A 15,343-nucleotide genomic window follows, 5' to 3' on the forward strand; every position below is an offset into this window, starting at 1 on the left:
CAAAAAGAAGGTAAACAAGATGGACCATATTAGGGGACAATAGTTAATTTTGAGTTGGCATGTATAAAAACACACTCTCTTCTTTACTTCATGACCTGTAATTTTGAATGATTTTCTATTTTATTGTATCTGTAGCTTATTTTTATTTTAATCCATTCCAAATTCTTTTTGGAAATAGGTGATATTTTTCTAAAAAGAAGCAAACCTAGCAATTCCACTCCTATGTATATATACCCAATTGAAATGTATACAACTGTTCAACAAAATACATAGACTAGAATGTCCATAAAAACAACATTCATAATAGCCGCAACATGGAAACTACCCAAATGCTCACCTACAGTACAATAGATCGGTAAGTTTTGCTATATTCATACAATGAATGCAACAACAAGAATTCATGAGCCACAACTATATGCAACTATACAGATGAGTTCACTATTACACTCTTGAGTGGAAGAAGCTGGAAACAAGAAAACACATGCTGCGTAGTTCTATTTATACGAAGTACAAAAACAAGCAAGACTAACCTCTGCATTACAGGTCAGGATCTCAGTTACCCTTGGATGGGGTAGTGACTAGGAGAAGGCTGGGGGCTTCAGGGAGTGTGGGGATATTCTCTTTGTTGAGCTGGCTGCTAGTTTCATGTGTATGGTCACTTTGCAGAAATTTATCAAGCCATATACTTATCATATGTGTCTTTTTTTAGTGTATATTAAACTTTAAAGACATTAAAAGATAAATAAACAAGCATCTGTTTGTCTTCATCAACTTCAAGAGACTTTAATACTTACTAGAAGTATCCAGGATCCTATCCTCAGGATCTGCTGAAGAGTCCTTGTCTTTCACTGGTTCCTTTTTCTTTGTCTTCCTAAGAATTCCTAGGGATGCTGTCAAATTCTACAAATGCATCTTGGTGGTCACTTGGTGTTGCCTACATGGAGCTTCAGCAACTATCTGCTCTATCTCACTGTTGTTTTTCCATCGCACAGCATTTCTGCCAGGGATGTTTTGTCCTAAAGGGTGGACCCAAAGCAACACCAAAGCAACAGAAAATGAGGCTGACACAACTAACTCAAAATGCTTGCAAATTTTTGTGAAGGAAATGTAGGAAGCTACAACACAGAAAAAAAAGGAAGACTTGAAAAGGACTATTAGCTTCTACTATTGCTATGGTCTACAGGGCCATGATCCTTCGCACTCGATTCCTCTGGGCCTAGCTCTGATGACCCCCATACTTGTCCCCTGAAACCAGGATCCCCTCCACTTTGTCTTCTTTCTTTGTGTCCATGTTTCCAAGTCCCATGAAACAAAAGACCCAATGTCAGTCTTCATGGCCTCAGTGGAGACGACTCTGTTCTAATAAAGACAATGCTTGTTAGCATTAAACAGGATATTTAATATCTCAATCTGAAAGGCATCACTAATAACCATAAAGTAAATATTTTCCTGCCTCACATTTGCTTGATTTGAAGGGGCTTACTGAAATGGTCCCACCTGGAACAGAGGAAGAGGCCTCACCATGAACAAACATCACCTTCCACTTTGGATTCTAAACGTTGTTCATGGCCGCACCCAACTTCACCCTACATCCATACAAAGGGCAATGTTATTTCAAACACACATATATGCTGTATTATTCATCTTCTCTGTGACAATGTAACCTAATAAATTGTCTCCATATTTCAGAGGTTCACAACAACAAATATTTATTTTCTTTGCTCTAGATCTGTGGTTCATCTGCAGTGACTCTTACCTAGGTTATAAGGTTTAACACTACTTTGTGTGGCTCTCATTCTGGGACCCAGAATGAAGGAGCAATGGCCACCTTGGACACCTCTTATGGCAACAGGTAAGAGTTCAAAAGTACTGGCAGAAAATTCCAGTATCTTTTGAGTTGGGATATGGGAAGAAACCTTGAGATCCCAGGATTAAGCTGGAGACCTTTGTAATGGGGGTGGGGAGTGATCCTAGATCTTTAGTACCCCTGGAGTTTTACAGCATTTATTACTCCAGTATCGAGTGTCCAGAGTGGACTAGAGAAAAGAATATTCAGTTTAGGCTCTTAGTCTTCTACACATTAAAGAATCAAATATGAGCTTAAAATTGAAGATACCAAACACAAAAAATTCTCCATGAGTGAGAGTCAGTAGAAACAATAAATAAAAGATTTAAACTCCAGAATGTCAGACACTGAAATTTCACATGCAGAATATAGAAAGACTATGTAGAAAGAATCACAAAATGAAAAAAATAATAAGAGAATTAAAAAAATTATGGGATAGGGGTACCTGGGTAGCTCAGTTGGTTAAATGGCCGACTTCAGCTCAGGTCATGATCTTGCAGTCTGTGAGTTTGAGCCCCACATCAAGCTCTGTGCTGGAAGCTCAGAGCCTGGAGCCTGCTTCCAATTCTGTGTCTCCCTCTCTCTCTGCCCTTCCTCTGCTTGCTCTCTGTCTCTGTCTCTGTCTCTCTCTCAAAAATAATAAACATTAAAAAAAATTACAGGATGGATTTGAAAAAAAACAATCAGAAATTTTAGAAATAAAAAAAATGTAGTTGTTGAAAAAAAAAAAAAGAACCTGGAGACTAATTGGATGAGTTAAACTCAAATTTACACTTAATTAAAATTTAGTAAAGTATAAGAGAGAGCTGGAGAATTTCCCAAACTGCAGCATAGAGAGACAAATGGAAAGTATGAACAAGAGATAAGGAGACATGAAGGATAAAATGAGTAGGTATAACAGACATCCAATCAGAAGTCCAGAAAAGACAAGCGATAAGTAGAGGCAATATTTGAAGAGATCATGCCTGAGAACTTTCTAGAACTGACAAGAGATACTAACCTACAGGCACAGAAAATGCAACCCTTATCTACCGAGATAAATAGAAAACACATTGTAGTGAACCTGCAAAATCCCAACGACTGAGAGAATATGTTAGAAGCAGCCAAAGAGCCAGTGAGACTACCTACAAAGTACCAGTAGTGTTACAGCAGGCTCCACAGCATCAACCATGGAAGCCCTCTCGGAAGGGGTCCTCCAGCATCACTGGCTCCAACCCCAGTTTGGACCAGCTGTGGCTCCAGACATTGAGGAGCAAAGATGAGCTGTCCATACTGAGCCCTGTCTGAATTCCTGACCAGAAAACTCTGTGAGCAGAATCAAACAGTATCTTATGCCACTAAGTTTTGGACTGATTTGTTACACTAGGAATAGGTGACCAGAACACTTGAACTAGAAACTGATCACACATACAAAGAATGTCACTGCACTGCCCTAACCCACCCCTCCAAACCCAAACCCAAAAGCTACTGGTGACCCTGTGCACATGAGAGAAAATGTAAAGAAACTGAGTTAATGTGGATGATGAAAAGAAGCTCATGAAAAATAGAAAGAGCTGGGGGTGTGGCATGCTCAGGCCAGGGACAAGTTCTTGCACAGAGCTGGCGTCTCTCTGTGGTGGAATGTTCTGTATATAATATGATTTAATTCAACGATACTGCTTTTCCATGACACTCAGAAAACCACTACTCTGGGGGGAATAAAAACTTTGTAAGAAACATGAGTGGAAATCTAGGTGATATTGATATGGATCCTTTGAAGGGTAGGGCAGGGCAGCTCTCTCCTCACATGCCCCTTTTCCTCCTCGAACTGCTGTCTAGTCTCCCCTCTCCCCCGCCTCTCTTAAGATGTTTGTCCCCTTAGATTTCAATTCCTTCTTTCCTTATAACTCTAGTGGCTCCTTTGGTAGGTTGTTAGTGGGGTTTTCCTTGCCTGGGGCTCTGCTGCTCCTGAGAGTGAAGGCCCCCCAGGCAGTGGTCTCATGGGGATAGGGACACGTGGTGGACACTGCCCTTCCCATTTCTGCTCCTCAACATTGGGGCTGCAGCTTCACTCCCCTTGATTTCACCTATGAGAAAACATACCTAGTTACATCTGGGGCTATTTGTTTTCTTCCAGAGTCCAGTTTCATGTAAAGAATACATATTCTTGGGGCATCTGCGGGGTTCAGTCGGTTAAGCATCCAACTCTTGGTTTCGGCTCACGTCACGATCTCACAGCTCATGACTTCCAGCCCCACTTCGGGCTCCATGCTGACAATGCAGAGCCTACTTGGGATCCTCTCTCTGCCCCTCCTCAACTTACACTCTGTCTCTCTCACAATAAATAAATAAATTTTAAAAAATTTTTAAAAAGAATACATATTCCTTGTACCATTGCTTTGACCTACTTTTGTCTATAATTACTCAGGACCTTTCTCCTGCTTTGGGTTTACTTTCATTAAAAAAGCCATCATGTTGGGGCACCTCGGTGGCTTAGTCAGTTAAGCGTCCAACTTCAGCTCAGGTCATGATCTCTGGTTCGTGAGTTTGAGCCCCGTGTCAGGCTCTGTGCTGACAGTTCAGAGCCTGGAGCCTGCTCCTGATTCTGTGTTTTCCTCTCTCTCTCTGCCCCTCTCCTGCTCACTCTGTCTCTGTCTCTCTCTCAGACATGTTTGTTGTTTTATAAATAAACATAAATAAATAAATAAATAAATAAATAAATAAGCGAGCCATCATGTTCTGAGATTGGCTTTGTATGGAGCTGGCCAGAACACAGGGTGCTGCTGACAAATTGATCTTGCCTGATCCCATGCCCTCTCCTGATGGAAGGTAGGGGGAGGAGCTATGTTTCAGGTAAGCCTGCACCAGGTATGAAGGTTGCACCTTTCCTTCGTGCCTTCATTGTGACCTAGAGGAGCTGTCTGATAGGCAGGTATGATGCTTATGAGATATAATTGTAACACCTAAGATTGGACTCTTGCGTCATAGATGGTGTTAGTGGTGCTTTTCCCAAGCATCTACTCTGATATCTCACATTACAAAAGATGCCATTTGCCTTTTATGTGATAACACCTGTGAGCCACTTATTTTGTAGCCACAGAGCTGGAAGCTTAAGGTACCAGCTCTGACTCCAGATGGCATGAACTTAAATCCCAGGTCTGCTTCTTACTGTGCAATTTCAGGCAAGTAACTTAAACCTTCCCATGATGTGGTTTTCCCATCTATAAAATGATACGTACCATCTAGGGATGTTGTAAGGATTAAATGACTTCATACATACAAAGCACTTGAAACAGTGCCTGATCACAGTAAATGCTAAACAAATGTGAACTAAATGAAATTAGTTTAGAAACTATATGATTACTAAAATTTATTTTCTTTTAAAGAATGATGAGTTGTTACCTAAGCTGACCCATTGTGACCTCCCCACCCCTCGTGACAAATACAATAAGACACAGCCTTTCATAAGGCTGGAGGTTAAATCAGCACCTCATCACTTCCCTCCTGGTGTAGAGAAACTCACCCAGGCAGGTAAGGATCACTGTGACAGCAAGAAGATTACTTCAGAATCAAGACTTTGGATTCCAACTGAGCTGGACATGTCATGTTTTGAACAACCCTTTTCTCAATCTCCTTTGTTTCCAAATGTCTACTTCCTACAGTCACAGACACCTTTACTTTTTCCCTGTAGAATTGGAGTAACTCGGGTCTTGGGCAGCCTTGACTTTGTTGCAAGTTCTTTCTTATAATGCCTTTTATATTTTAGAGTGGAAGATTGCTTTGCCCTCCATCTCTGGACAAACAACCCTCAGCTCTTGATCATGTTTCTTCTCTGAAACCAAATAAAGAATAAGGTATTCTATTTGAACATTAATATTCAGAGCTATCCTGGAAACAAGCAGAAGTTTGGGGCCACCTTTAGTGCATTCTTAGTTGTTTTGAGAAGAAGCTGCTGTATCCTTTGTAAGAAGTTTCCAGATAATAAACACTAAAAGAAATACCTACCAGCACATTCTAAATTTACCTTTTTTTAAAAAATTGTGCCTGCTTCCCAAGAACATATAAAAATGGGTGGAGAGGTGAGGGTCCTGGGATTGGTTGCTTAGTATCAACACTTCCGCTTCCTTCTATGCCCCCTCTCTGTTCCTAATGTCACTTTTGTAGCATTTAATTTTTGAGGTTACCTTTGATTTAACGAGACCAAACTTCTACTGTGAGAAATCACAGCTGAGTAAGAGGAGGGGAGTAGATACCCAGAGCAGACCCTAGAGATAGCTTTTAATATCTTTGAAAGTTAGTGTTGGAAAGAAATTCCCAAATACATTAACTTTGTTTTGAAATGCCTACATATTTATTCAAAAGTGTCCCTGTGAATGAGGAAGATACAAAATCTCCACTAAGTCACCCCATAGTAATAATCACGAAAGGTAAGGTTCCCTGCTGGATGCCAAAATCAGGACAAAAGTTTAAAGGGGAACAGGATATCTGCATGGTCTAAGATATTTGTTAATGACAAAGGGGAAAATACTAATCTTACAGCAGAGAACCAGGAGGACACCACCTTATCCAAATGATGAGGGTTAACATCTTCAGTGATAACAGACATCAACATCACATACCCCTGACTTCATGCACTGAGAGGACCCCAACATTACTTCTGTGGTATTCTTGCCCCAAACGCACAATCTCAGGAGAAAACATCAGACAACCTGAGTGGAGACATTTATAAGGTAATTGACCAGTGTTCTGTTAAAGTGTCAATGTCATGAGGGGCACCTGGGTGGCTAAGTCGGTTGCTCAGGTCATGATTTCACGGTTCATGAGTTTGAGCCCCACATCGACTCGCTGCTGTCATCCTGCCAGCACAGTGTCCATTTCAGATCCTCTGTTCCCCTCTCTCTCTCCTCCGCTTGCACTCTCCCCAAAATAAAAATAAATATTTAAAAAAATAAATAAATATAACTGTCAAAGTCATAAAAGACAAGGGAAGACTCAGCAACTGCCAAATTAAATGGAAAGTGGGATCCTGGAGTCAGTTCTGGACCAGAAAAAGACACGAATGGGCAAACCCAACAAATACAAATGTCTGTAGTTAGGACTGTTGTTCCAGTATTAATTTCTTAGTTTTGCTGGTCATTCTATGATTATGTAACAGGTTAACCTCAGGGGAATCTAGGTGGGGAGGGAGGGGTGAGGCAGATGGAAACTCCCTGAGCTATTTGTGCAACTTTCTGAAAATCTAAAATAATTTCAAAACACAAAATCAATGAAAAATTAATTAGTGTCCTTTTCAACAAAAAGTCTCCAAACACAGATAGTTGCTTCATCAGGTTTCTTTGGCCTGGCAAGATATAAAACCATAAAAGTGCTTTGCGAAATTATAATATAGAACTATTCAAAACAGATTCTTCCCACTTTCATTGATTCTACCAATTGAAATACCAGAAAAGTAGTTCTCTCTGATGATGAAATGTGTCATTGTGTAATTGGGTGAAAAGCAAACACACACTGGTGTGTGGCCAAATGCAGTAGGAGTTGTATGCAGAAGAACTTTAGATTCCTCTGACAGACATCTTGTCATGGAATATCCTCAATCCTGACTTAAAAAATTTTTTTAATGTTTATTTATTTGAGAGGGAGAGAGAGAGAGAGAGAGAGAGAGAGAGAGAGAGAATGAGCAGGGGAGGGGCAGAGAGAGAAGGAGACACAGAATCCCAAACAGGGTGTATGCTCTAAGCTGTCAGCACAGAGCCCGACTTGGGGCTCAAACTCATGAACCATGAGATCATGCATGACCTGAGCTAAAGTCAGATGCTTAACTGACTAAGCCACCCAGGTGGACCCTCAGTCCTGGCTTTTGATAGCACAGTAGGAAACCCACTGATGTTTTCTTTGGTTAAAGCTGTCTTAACTCCAGAAATCAAGGTACGTAAAGGCTGATACAACCTGGTTATGAAGTTCTAGAATTCTGACATTAGAGGAGCCTGGAAAATGTGTGCATTTTTATTTTAGAAACTTCTGTTTGCAAAGTTGGTCCAGAGCTTTTTAAAGAGTGTTCCTCACCACCCCCCGCCACCACCCACCCCAGTAATTCCTCCAGGAGAGCTGAGCACAAACCATTCTTAGGATTCATATCAAGCTACAGCCCCCACAAGCCAAACATTTAAGATTCATTTGGTGACAAAGCCCAGAGAGAAAAGTTCTATCACCTGCGAGGATCCTGGATCCACTCTTGTCCTTCAGAGCTCTTTCGTCAAGATGATGATGGATAATCTAGGTAAAAGCAACATTTTTTATTAAGTAGGCTTCAAGCCCAGCATGGAGCCCAGTGTGAGGCTTGAACTCATGACCTTGATATCAAGACCTGACCAACAGTTGGATACTTACCGGGGTACCTGGGTGGCTCAGTTGGTTAACTGTCTGACTTCAGCTCAGGTCATGATCTCACAGTTTGTGAGTTTGAGCCCCATTTCGGGCTCTGTGCTGACAGGTTGGAGCCTGGAGCCTGCTTTGGATTCTGTTTCCCTCTCTCTCTGCCCCTCCCCTACTTGCGCTCTCTCTCTCTCTCTCTCTCTCTCTCTCAAATATAAATAAACATTAAAAAAAAAAAAAGATTTGGACTCTTACCCAACTGAATCACTCAGGTGCCCAAAAGCAACATTTTGATTAACACCTTCACTTTCTACCATGCTTTGTCGCTTCTACAGCATTTTCTCCTCTTGTTCAAGAGCACCAGTAGATGCTGACTGGGGGCCTACCATGAGGGGGACTCCAGATACTGCTGAGTCATGGCCAGCCTGGCTGAAGGGTGGAAAGGACAAAAAGGACCAAACTGCATCAGTCGAAACAAAAGTTAAAAATTGGGCACCAGGGTACCCAGAGACACCATATGATCATGTCTATTTTTGGTTCTGGTGGCTATTCACACTGCATCTTAATTGTTTATTTCTGCAGAAAGGGTACATGTCATGAGGCTTATTAGAAGCTTAAGTTGTGTACAAAGTAGGGTGGTATATTGTTACTTTTACTAAGGATTTGACACATCATACCTTTTAGAAACAGACCTCATTGAAATTTTCAGCAGAAAGCTCTAAAATATTGATATTTAACATAAAAGTATGTTTTTAGTATCTGACACAGCCAGGAACAGCTTCATTGCGACCATTACTAAACATACATTACGATATTCATGTAAATTCTATTTGAATAACTTTCATGCCTCGCAAGGTCTGAAGAACCTTTTAAATTGATGTGGTGTTAGAATGTTTAAAGAAATCAATTTGCTTTTAAGACTAGCTTTATCAGAATCCATGAAGGTTAGATTATGGCATACATGTGTGTTCTATAAATGGTGGGGGAACAAAAAGAGAAAAAGAACAATCCATGAATGGAAAAATTCCTGTCGGACATAATATTACCAGTTTGTTATCCTGGAATCTTTTTTTTTAATGTTTATTATTTACTTATTTGTTTGTTTATTATTTATTTTTGAGAGAGAGACAGAGAGAGCAAATGGGGGAGGGGAATAGAGAAAGGGAGATAGAGACTCCCAAGCAGGCTTCACATTGTCAGTGCAAAGCACGGCTGAGGGGCTCCAATCCATGTCCTGCAAGATCATGACCTGAGCCGAAATCAAAAGCTGGAGGCCTAACCTAGTGAGCCTTCCAGGGCCCCCATCCTGGGATCTTTATGAAAGCAATGCTAGCATTGCCTTCTCTTATTTTTCAACCACATAGTTGAACTCAGTCAGAAATGATCCTCCAACTTTACTATCAAAAGTAGGGAGGGGCGCCTGGGTGGCGCAGTCGGTTAAGTGTCCGACTTCAGCCAGGTCACGATCTCGCGGTCCGGGAGTTCGAGCCCCGCGTCAGGCTCTGGGCTGATGGCGCAGAGCCTGGAGCCTGTTTCCGATTCTGTGTCTCCCTCTCTCTCTGCCCCTCCCCCATTCATGCTCTGTCTCTCTCTGTCCCAAAAATAAATAAACGTTGAAAAAAAAAAAAAGTAGGGATCCAAAGGGGCACCTTTGGCTCAGTCAGTTGGCTCAGTCGGTTAAGCATCTGACTTCAGCTCAGGTCATGATCTCATGGCTCATGAGTTTGAGCTCTGAGTCCGGCTCTGTGCTGACAGCTCAGAGCCTGGAGCCTGCTTCAGATTCTGTGTCTCCCTCTCTCTCTGTCCCTCCCCCACTCACACTCTGTCTCTGTCTCTCTCTTAAAAATAAATATTTTTTAAAAATTAAAAAAAAATGTAAGGATCCAGATTAGAATGGATTGCTTTGTTTACTTTGCACTCTTTGCATTTGAAAGCTCTGAGCTCCTGCTGCAAGGTGAATTTTTATCTGATTTCCCCATTTGATTAATTAACCCAGCTGCGGTCATTTTCCCAGTGCCCCCCACATGGGCAGCCTCTCCAGAGCATCGCCCAAGTCCCCTTTAGGGCCTTTCATCCCAACTGGTGGGGCTGGCAGTGCTTGACAAGTGTTCCTAATTGCTTTGTCTAATTGCATTGGATCAGGGTGGTAAACTTTAAAAGGCTGTTTGCATCAAGAGTGGTATTTTAGGGGAACCTGGGTGGCTCAGTTGGTTAAGCATCTGACCCTTGGTTTTGGCTCAGGTCATGATCTTACGGTTCATGAGTTCGAGCCACTTTGGTGGGGCTCTGTGCTGACAACGCAGATCCTGCTTGGGATCCTCTCTTTCCCTCTCTCTCCGCCCATTTCTTGCTCGTGCATGCATGCTCCCTATATCTCAAAATAAATAAATAAACTTAAAAAAAAGTAGTATTTCAATTTGCCTTATTTTCTCCTGTTGCTGATATCATGCTTAATTTCACAAAATGGCATTATGTCCACAGAAAGGAGTGAAATGGGAATCAGGAAGGGTTAACATGGGAGCAAACCCAGCAGCCCATCTCTTAGTCCCTCACCCACCATGTGCCCCTTAAAACCAAAATTCTGCCTTGGGGCAATATTGTCCCTCTACTGTCTCACCATGACCTGGTCTGTGGTGATTCCACACTTCTTTGGCACAGAACGCAGTCCTTGTGCCTTTCAGTGTCACACCTTCCAGGGAAGAAGGCAAGTCCTGACTGGTCTTCTTGTCCTGATTTACCCTGAGTTGGCAAAGCAGGCAGCCCGGTTGGGAGAGGGGACAGGGGGCAAAGCAAAGGGACTGTCACTGTGGAAATTCAGGAGCTCCTAATCTGCAGTTTCTCATCTGCAAGGGGTGAATTATATTTCAATCTAATTTCCTTTATAAGTGCATTCTTCTGAGAAGGGTTCTAGAGGATTCTGCGGCCCGCCAAAGGGGTCACTGCTGGTACACGAAAGGTTAAGAACCTGCCGGAAGTGGCTCCATTCTTCCTTCCATCTAACTGATAATGGACATTTCTGAGTATCCCCCACCTCAGCCCCCAGTGTTGCAGGTGTGTGTGTGTGTGTGTGTGTGTGTGTGTGTGTGTATAGTCAGGAATCAACCAAGATTCCCCATAGTTCTTTAAAAACCTCTTGATACTTTATGGAATTTTATCCAAACTGAGGCATTTTATGACTGAGGGCAGAAAGAGTATGTGAAGGGATAAACATACTCTCCACTCCCATCCCACTTCCTAACCCTTGCCACTGTGGCTCTTCATTTCTAGTGAACCAAAAATTTCATAAGAGCAATTCGGGCTCCTGGGTGGCTGAGTTGGTTGGGCTTCCGACCCTTGACTTCAGCTCAGGTCATGATCTTACGGTCATGAGATCGACTCCCTTGTTGGGCTCCTCACTGAGCGTGGAGTCTCCTTGGGATTCTCTATTCCCCCCTCTCTTTGCCCCTTCCCTGCTTGTGCACATGCTCTCTCTAAAATAAAAATAAAATAAAGTCAAATAAAATAAAATAAAATAAAATAAGCAATCTAGAAGCTGTGAATCTGAGTTAGCTGCAATGATGTTAATTAGCATTTTATAGGGAAGTTAGAAGGACTAACACATATTTTCCTTTTATAGCTCTAAACCAATGTTGGGTATGGTCGACATCTTCCCTGTCCAATACTAGCCACATGTGGTTATTTAAATTTAAATGAGTAAAAATTAAATAAAATGTAAAAACCAGTTCTGCAGTTCTGTTAGCTACATTTCCAGTGCTTGATAGCACTGGAAATGCTATGTGGCTAGTGTCCACCATATTGGAGAGCATGGACACAGGACATTTTGCTGCAGAAATATCCACTGTATGGTGCGCCTAGAGTTCTTTACCTTGTTCACCCTTCACTCCAGAACCCAGCCCATGCCTGTCCCTCCAGCCTGTCCCCTACCCATTCTGTCCTCACTCATTGTCTGAGTGTCTGACCCCTCCTTCCCTCCCCTCACCTAAGTCCTTTGCCTGAGAAGTGTGTGATGGGATTCCCACTAGGAGTCTGACACCACTATTTTCAAATGATTCAATAACACACCCACCACCTCCTTGTGATGCTTTTTGAATTACAAAGGGCAGGTGTATCCTTTTTAAGTCTTTGTAACCAGTGGGGAAACAGGCTTAGGGAGCATGAGGTATTTGTTCAAGGCTGCACATGAACACAAGGCATCTTCTGATTTCTGGTACAGCGTTCTCATGGTTTGTGCTTTGTCAAAAATGTGTCATAGTCCCATGGCCCCAGTTTTAAAGGTGGGCAAGTTCAGGGTCTAGCAGCTGTCACTGTAGGAGGTGTGTGGGCATTGGAGCAGAGGACCTGGCTTTGTGACAGGGCATATGTTTCCTTCTTGGGACTTCAGTTTTTCTGTCTGGAAAATTCGAGGAGGTCACTGTTACAAAATGCTCCTAAGATTTTTTTGTACTCTAATAGTCAACATATATTTTTGATTACTTCTTACTCATATGGCTCATATGGCTCTTGATTATTTATTTCTCAAATGATTCAAAGACCATTTAAAAAAGTTTCTCTACCCTTGTTTTGGGGGGTGATAATCATTCTAGCAGGATTCCTACTGATAATTTAATAGGGTCAACTTTACTAAGGCATTTGGATTGTCATCTAGACCCTCAAAACCCCAAGGATGGTTAGAAATGCAGAATGTCTGGCCTGCTGAACCAGAATCTGCCTTTTCTCAAAAGCCCAAGAGATTCATTTGCAACTGAGAGCTTGAGCAACCAGGATCCAGGCCCTGGGGTGACAAGAATGGATGCTCAGGGGGACCAAGCCCACACAGGGAACCTGTCACTTCTCCAAACCATCCCAGCCACTTCCCTGGGGATTTTCCAGCTGGGATTTGAGCTCCTTCCCAGGGCAGGAGATATTGTCTCTGATGTCTGTCTTAGAAATAGGAGAGAATTCGTGGAGAACACTTTGGGTTCTGGAGTCCACCTGCTTAGGGATTCATCATCTGCCACACAGCCTCTTCCTTCCGTCTCATTAATACTCTGACTGAAGCTCTCTGGCTTGTCATCCACACTCTTTGGTCCTGCAAGACCTGTAGAGAGGAGAATTATAGTAGTGGGTCCACAGGATACACATGGAGTTAAGTGGACCCTGGGCCACATGGCTAAGTCACTGAATTGCTCAAGGGAAGACCTGCTTGTCATTCCAGGAGCCAGGGGCCCAGAGAAACACCATCTCTCCTGGCAGGAAGGAAGAGCGGGGTTCCATCAGGCTGGAGACCTGGGAGGTGGCCACTTCAGCCTTGAAGAGGAGACAAAGTGGGATTCAGGACACAAAAGTCTAAGACAAAGGGACATTCATGGTAGAAAATGTCCAGGCCATGAGACTCTAAGTCTCCATGTATTTATCTGCTCTGCTGTCACAACAAAGTGCCACAGACAGGAGTGCTTACGTGACAGAAATGTATTTCCTCACAATTCCAGAGGATGAAACTTTGAGATCAAGGTGTCTGCAGAGTTGGGCTCTTCTGAGGCCCCTCTCCTTGGCTTGCCGATGGCTGTCTTCTCTCTGTCTTCACATGGTCTTCCCTTCGAGTGTGTCTGTGTCCTAATTTCCCCTACTTACGAGGACACCTGTCAGATTGGATTAGTGCCCCTTGTCTCCAAGTACAGTCACACATTCTACATTGAGGTGACAACTTATGAATTTGTGTGGGGGGGAGGCACAATTCAGCCCATAACACGCCATCTCTGCAGTGTCTTCTGAGTAATGAGAGTGGCTCTTTCTGCATGTGGATGTCACACCCTGTGCCTGTGCTGTGGGTGCCTGGTGTCCTGTGTTCCCAAGACAATAGTCACCATGTAGATCAGACTTTAGGGAAGCCAACTGCCCATGAGGCGTTTGAGACCTGGAACCTGACCAGAGGGGATTCTGCCTACTGAAGGGTACCTCTCTGACCCAATCAGATTCTTCCTCTTGGGAGGCAGGAATATGAGCTGTGCTCAGAGGATCTGGGAGCCCTTTTCTGATGGGAAAAGACCAAGTTACTGGCCTTGAGAATGAATTCTGAAGAAGAGCCAGAGCTCTGAGTCTGCATAAGGGCAGCTGAATGTCCCAGGTTTGACCCTGGGCAGACAAAGGGACTGGCCAGCTGATGCTTAGTCTTGTGTCCCTCATTATACAGTGGCTTGGCCTACTGATCCCTTGCCACTGAAAACTAATTAGGACAGAAAGATGTATGAACGGTGACATTGCCAGGGAATAAGGGGTGAGAGTTCACTGGGATGGGCCATTAGGTCATGAGTGACCTCTGAGAGACCAACACCAGGTCTAAAATGAAGGTTGAAGTGAGATTTCAAGGATCTGTATCCTAGTTTGTGTTCCCCCAGAAGCAGAGCCTGAGACAAGGATTCATGTGCAAGTAGTTAATAAGGGCGAAGATCCCAGGAAGGATCAACAAGGAAGTGGGAAGTGAGACAGGGAAGAGAAAGAAGCCAGTACAGGGTGTGTGAATGAGCAGATTGCCACTGAGGGCAGCGGGGCTCCCTCCCACTGTAGGCATCGGGGTGATGGCATAGGACATAAGTCCCCATTGTTCTACCTGGGCCAAGGAAGCTGTGCTATTTGTCCAACAACTGCCACCTAAAATTGGTTGAGGACCATGAACTTCCCAGCACTTGCCAACAGTCCCAGGAGTCTAGCAACCCCCTACCCCATTCCTCCTTTCAGGCAGTGATCCACAGTGCTGGGAGTAGGTAGCCACTGGCACATGTGGGCACAGGGAGTGCCCAGGGGCTGTGGGCACCATGCTGCTATCTGCAATGGACACTTTCTCCTATCCAGAGCTGTGGCAGCAGGAATTAAGGCCACGTCCTGTCACACCTGGAGGAGCTGGCTGTGTGCACCTGTGGAGAGGGACTGGCCATTTCTGAAAGGTGCCTTTCATGGTCAGACCACCAGGTATCTTATCCCCTGTCATGGACACAATAATCAGAATCCTTTGGCTTGACCTCAAAACAAAAACAAAAACAAAAACAAAAACAAAAACAAACCTATCTCCCCTTGTATGATATCAGTCTATACTGAGGCAACTCTTTTATGTTGTAACTAGCAGAGTGAAAGACATATGGAGAATTCTGGAAGTAAATGCTTAAGTAAAAC

The sequence above is a fragment of the Felis catus genome, chromosome A3 (genome assembly GCF_018350175.1).
Source record: "Felis catus isolate Fca126 chromosome A3, F.catus_Fca126_mat1.0, whole genome shotgun sequence".
Lineage (NCBI taxonomy): Eukaryota > Metazoa > Chordata > Mammalia > Carnivora > Felidae > Felis > Felis catus.